This window comes from Myotis brandtii, unplaced genomic scaffold (genome assembly GCF_000412655.1).
Source record: "Myotis brandtii unplaced genomic scaffold, ASM41265v1 scaffold509, whole genome shotgun sequence".
Taxonomy (NCBI): domain Eukaryota; kingdom Metazoa; phylum Chordata; class Mammalia; order Chiroptera; family Vespertilionidae; genus Myotis; species Myotis brandtii.
The window spans coordinates 830,237-836,952 of record NW_005369409.1 but is presented as its reverse complement, the minus strand read 5'-3'; positions in this window follow the sequence as shown (position 1 = coordinate 836,952).

The window sequence follows — 6,716 nt, the reverse complement described above, 5'->3', positions numbered from 1 at the left end:
TCCTCAGGTGAGGATAAAAAAGAAAGAAAGAAAGAAAGAAAGAAAGAAAGAAAGAAAGAAAGAAAGGTCATATCCTATGAAAGACACATCTTGAAAATGCCTACAGAAAGTTGTCATTTTTTCATGGTGAAGGGACTGGAGTCCGTGTTGATGAAAACACCTTGGTGGCTGCGGTGGCTGGCAGTGGCTGCAACAGCGGGGTAATGGGGCTGGTGCCTTCCCCTAATCAGCCCGGTCACCTCCCGCAGAGGGAGGCCAGACTGCGGCTTAGGCCCGCTCCCCCTGGAGCGGGCCTAAGCCATCAGTAGGACATCCCCTGAGGGCTCCCAGTCTGTGAGAGGGGGCAGGCTGGGCTGAGGGAACCACCCTCCAGTGCATGAATTTCATGCACCGGGCCCCTAGTATATATATAATGTTCATACTACCCAAAGCAACCTATATATTCAACATGATTCCTATCAAAATACCATGGTATATTTCTCAGAAATAGAGCAAGTATTCCAAAAATTTATAAGTAACTACAAAAGACCCCAAATAGCCACTAGAATCTTGAGAAAGAAGGACAAATTTGGAGAAATCACACTACCTAATATCAAACTATACTACCAGGCCAGTATTCATTGAAACAGCATAATACTGACTTAAAAACAGACATATAGGTCAATGAAATGGGATGGAGAACCCAGAAATAAACCTATGTCTTTATTGTCAGTTAATATTTGACAAAGGAGGCAAAAACATACAATGTGGTAAAGACAGTCTCTTCAATAAATGGTGCTGAGAAAATTGGACAGATTCATGCAAAACAATGAAACTAGGACCACCTTCTTACACTATATACAGGAATAAATGCAAAATGGAATAAGAACTTAAACGTAAGATTTGAAACCATAAAATCTTCAAAGAAAACATAGGCAATAAATTCCAGACATTTCTCATAGCAATATTGTTTCTTATATATCTCCTCAGGCAAGGAAAACAACAGAAAAATTAAAAATCGGGCACAGGGCCCTGACCAGTGTGGCTCAGTTTGTTGAGTTTCATCCTATGCACCAAAAGATCCCCTGTTAGATTCCTGGTCAGCCATATTCCCAGTTGCAGGCTCAATCACCAGTAGGAGGCATGCAGGTAGCAGCCTATTGATGTTTCTCTCACATTGATGTTTCTTCTTCTCTCTCTACAAAATCAATAAAAACATATTTTTAAATGGGCAAAAGACCTGAATATATACTTCTCCAAAGAGGATATACAGATGGTCAATTGACATATGAAAAAATGCTCAAAGTCATCAGAGAATTGCAAATTAAAACTACAATGAGATATCACCTCATACCTGTCAGAATGGCTACCATCAACAAATCAACAAATGACAAATTTTGCTAAGGGTGCGAGGAAAAGACAACACTCATGCACTGTTGGTGGGAATAAAGATTGTTGTAGCCACTTTTGAAAATAATATGTAGTTTCCTCAAAAATTTTAAAATGAAACTGCCTTAGATCCAAGATAGTGGCAGGCAGCACTGGAGTGAGGGTAAGATTGTGAGTGGGTGAACATGTGCGAGAGAGAGTGTGCATAGGTAGGAGTGTGGTTGGGATTCTGCCTGTCATTGCGAGAACTCAGGGCAAGCAGTTTGGGCACTCCAGGAAGGGGATCTGACGGCCTCCCACCATGTGCTGCTAGACTAGGCACTTCTTCCCACTTGACATCAGAGACAATGCCATTTTGGTGTTGCTGCAGGGTTCTCCTTGGGAGGAGGCTGTGAAACCCAGCACCCCAAGGCCAGAGACAGGTGTGCCCTGGACTACTGCCACTACTGCTAGTCAATGGTCCAAACACCACAAGCCATCAATGCAAGCAGCCACAGGCCACCAGATCCATGGTGGCAAGCCACCCATGCAAGAATAAATAGAAAGAGAGAGTGAGGAACGCAGGCATAAAGAATAAAAATGGCAACAAATAAGTAAATGTAAATGGCTTCAATGCTCCAATAAAAAGACATACCATACGTAGCTGAATGGATATGAAAACATGACCCATATATATCCTGTAAAAGACACCCACCTCAGAACAAAAGATTCACACAGACTGAAAGTTAAGGGATGGAAAAAAATATATTCTATGCAAATGGAAATGAAAAAAAGCCTGGGGTACCAATACTCATATCTGACAAAATAGACTTCAAAATGAAGGCCATAATAAGAGATAATGGGGATCCAAGATGGTGGCCGACAGGACCACAGTGAGAGAGTATGAGCAAGTGAGAGAGCAGAAGGGGAGTACGTGGACGTGTGGAGTATGTGTGAGTGAGGGACAGTTATATTCCGCAGGACTGTTGGGGCCTGGTGGACCGTAGCCGGGTAGCCTCTAAGACCACTGAAATCTCTCCTGGGGCAGCCAGCACAGAGACCATGCCATCTTGAAGAGGAGAGCGGCTGTGACTAAGAGCCCAGCCTCACCTCCACCCGGGGAGACCTCAAACACCACCTGAGACCCTACAGCCACATCAGCCAGGGACCAGCTGCCTTGGCTGCGAACCCATGAACACCGAGACTCCAGCCTCCCTGGCCACAGGTGCCTAAAAGGTTTGTCCAGGGGGAGACAAAATGGTGGCTGAATAGGTGGACGGGTCTGGCACCTTCTCACGGAACAGATAGAAGAAACAGCTGAATCAAATAATATCCACCAAGAATTGGTGAATTAAACAGTTGGAGAGACAATCCATAGACAAAAAGGTCAGAAGTAGCCAGAAGACCAGGGATTGGGGATCTGGGCTGGAGGGAGAAACCCGCATAGCCGGGACTAGAGTGTCAGAGGGAGACTGTGTTACACCAAGTCCGCGTACACTGGGGACACATGTAGTACTCCACTATGGAAGGGTGTCCACAGGGCTTCTGGCAGCAGGGGACTCTAGATCTAAACCCATAGCCATGGGAAGCTGTGCCCAGAAAGGCAGCCTGAAGCTCTGCACTGCCCAAGCAGTGCCGGGGGGAGAGAATCACGCATCCACATGGTTGCTCTGTCTTTATAATTTCCTTGCTTTTACCCACTAAAACTAGGATCTTTCAATCACAAACACTCACCTAGGCTGCAGTGCAGGAGAAGGTGGTTTTGTGGAAGCTGGGGAACAAAATCAGGAGAGGCGATCACGAAGCCACCTCTGGGACATTCTGGTCCCTCCAACCCTGAACAGCCATTTTTCTCCTGGAGACCAGGCCCCTCCTAGCAGCACAGCCCCACCCAGCCTTGAGCTCAGTAGGGAAACTAATACAGAAACACCACCACCTAGAGGCCGTGTCAGAAATAGACGCGTGTGTAAATATGACTGAAAAAGGTAGAAAAACAAAGCAGGCAGATTGATCCCACCTGGCTGAAAACAAGGCTGTGGTGTCTGACACAGAGGAGTGGTGGATCACTGGGAGCTTCAACACGGTGCTAACAGGAAGCTGAGACAGAACATTGGAGAGGGGACATAGACCAGCCCCCATGGGACATTAAATACTCAGCTGAAGTGAACAAACTTCACTACTTCACTTTTTTTTGTTTATCTTTTACTTAAGAAACTAAATTGTTTTCTCACTTGATTTTACTTTTTTATTATTATACTAGAGGCCCAGTACACAAAAATTTGTGCACTCGATTCATGCACCAGTGGGGTCCCTCAGCCTGGCCTGTGGGGATCAGGCCAAGACTGGCAGTTCAACATCTTGTGAGGAGTCCCAGAGTAGAGAGCACTCAGCAAAGTTGCTGTCACTCAATAGCTCCTGCATTGAGCGTCTACCCCTGGTGGTTGGTGCACATCATAGGTACTGGATGGTTGGCCAGTCGGATGATCACTTAGGCTTCTTTATAGAGAGAATTTTTTTATTAGTGTTTTACATTCTATTTTCTTTTTATTTTAATATTTATCATTATTTTACTCTATCTCATTTTTTCCTTTATGCCAACATTTTCTTCCTCACTTCCCCTTCTTCATCCTGTTTTTCTTCTCCTATTCCTGTTTTAGTTTTTCTCTTTCCTTTCTTTTTACTCCTTGATAATAATTGATCTTCTTTATTTGCTCTATTGATGCACTACTATTATAGTAGTCTCTGTTGGCTTACTAATATATCTAATTTCCTTTCCCTGGTCCAAGTCCATGCATTCTTCTCTTTTCTCTCTTCACTAGCCAATTTCTTTTATTGATGTTGTTTGTTTGATTGCTTGTTAGATTTTTTGTTTTGTTTTTTATTGTATGCTTTTGTTTTTCTTCTCCTCACTTGTTCTCTTCTTCTACTAATAGTTTAATTAGTTTCACTCACCAAAATCATGCCTATCTGCTCCATACTCTATTCTCCTTTTCCAAAAATAGATGAATACATAGATAGATAGATAGATAGATTAAAGAAAGAGGAAATTCTTTTGTTTTTTAGTAATTTGTTTTTTCCTTTCTTCTTACACACTCATTCCCTTTCTACCTCCTCTATACTGAATCATGGGCATTCCCTCATTCATTCAATTCCTTTACCTTACCTACTGCTAATAAGCTCTGCCTCTTCAGATACAAATTCAATAACATGTGTAATAATCCAGAGGTAATGAAGAGGAACCAAGAAGAAATCAAGAATGACATTGCTGCAATGAAGAACATAATAGAAAGCATCAACAGTAGGCTAGAAGAAGCTGAGGACCGCATCAGTGAGCTGGAAGACAAAGTAGGAAAAAACACCCAAGCAGCAACTGGAAAAAAAAAACTTAAAAAACAGGAGGAGAGTGTAAGGGAGCTTTAGGACAAAATGAAACGAAACAACATCCACATAATAGGGGTGCCAGAAGGAAAGGAAATTGAGCAAGGAATAGAAAACCTGTTTGAAGAAATAATGACAGAAAACTTCCTTGATATAAAGAAAAAACAACTCACACAAATCCAAGAGGCTCACAGAGTCCCAAACAAGATGAACCCAAAAAGACTGACACCAAGAAACATCATAATTAAATTGGCAAACACCAACAACAAAGTAAGAATCTTAAAAGCTGCCAGAGAGAGACAGAAGTTACATACTAGGGATCTGTGATCAAACTATCAACTGATTTCTCAACAGAAACACATCAGGGAATGGAATGAAATATGCAAAATGATGCAAAGCAAGGAACTGAGTTCAAGAATACTATACCCAGCAAGGCTATCATTCAAAATTGAAGGTGAAATCAGGAGCTTCACAGACAAAAAAGAGCTAAGGGAGTTTATTACTACCAAACCATCAATGCAAGAAATGCTAAAGGGACTTCTGTAAAAAGAAATGAGAAGGGAATAAGGAACACAGGCATAAAGAAAAAAATGGCAACAAACAAGTACCTATCGATAATAACTTTAAATGTAAATGAATTAAATGCTCCAATCAAAAGACATAGGGTAGCTGAATGGATAAGAAAACATGACCCATATATCTGCTGTTTACAAGAGACCCACATCAGACTGACAGTGAAGGGAAGGAAAAAATTTTTTCAGGCAAATGGAAATGAAAAAAGAAAAAGCTGGGATAGAAATATTTATATCTGACAAATTAGACCTCAAAGTGAAGGCCATAACAAGAGATTAGGAAGGTCACTTCATAATACTAAAGGGAGCAATTCAACAAGAGGCTATAACTCTGGTAAACATATATGCACCCAATAGAGGAGCACCCAAATACCTAAAAAAAACTTCTGGAAGATATCAAGGGACAGATCGACAGGAACACAGTCACAGTAGGGGACTTTAATACCCCATAGATACCACTTGATAAATCCTCTAAACAAAAAATCAGCAAAGAAACATCAATCCAAAAATGACTCACTAGATCAGATGGACTTGACATCTTCAGAATATTTCACCTCAGAGCTACAGAATATAGATTCTTCTAAAGTGCACATGGGTCATTTTCAAAGATAGACCACATATTGGGACACAGGCAAAGTCTCTTCAAAATCAAGAAGTTAGAAAACATATCAAGCATCTTCTCAGATGCAATGGCATAAAATTAGAAATCAACTACAATAAAAACTATTTTAAAAAATCAAACACTTGGAGGCTAAATACCATGCTATTAAACAATGATTGGGTTACCATAGAGATCAAAGAAGAAATAAAAAGCATCCTGGTAAAAAAACAACAATGAAAACACAACAATCCAAAACCTATGGTACACAGTGAAAGCAGTCTTTAGAGGGAAGTTCATAGCTCTACAGGCCTACCTCAAAAAAACAAGAAAAATTGTAATAAAATATCTAGCCCTACAACTCAAAGAATTAGAAAGAGAGCAATAAAAAAAGCCCAGAGTAAGCAGAAGGAAGGAAATAATAAAGATCAGAGCAGAAATAAACAACATAGAGACAAAAAATATCAAAGATCAATAAACAAAATCAGAAATGAAAGAGGTGAAGTAACAACCAATCCCACAGAAATACAAACGATTATGAAAAAAATCCTATGAACAACGCTATTACAACAACATGGACAACCTAGACGAAATGGACATATACTTAAAAAATACAAGCTCCCAAAACTCAATCAGGAAGAATCAAAAAACCTGAATAGGTCAATTACTACTGAAGAAATTGAAGAAGTAATAAAAAATCATCCAGCAAAGAAAAGCCCTGATCCAGATAGCTTTACAGGGGGGTTCTACCAAACATTCAAAGAAGAACTAAAACCTGTCCTCCTCAGACTATTCCAAAAAATTCAAGAGAAAGGCACACT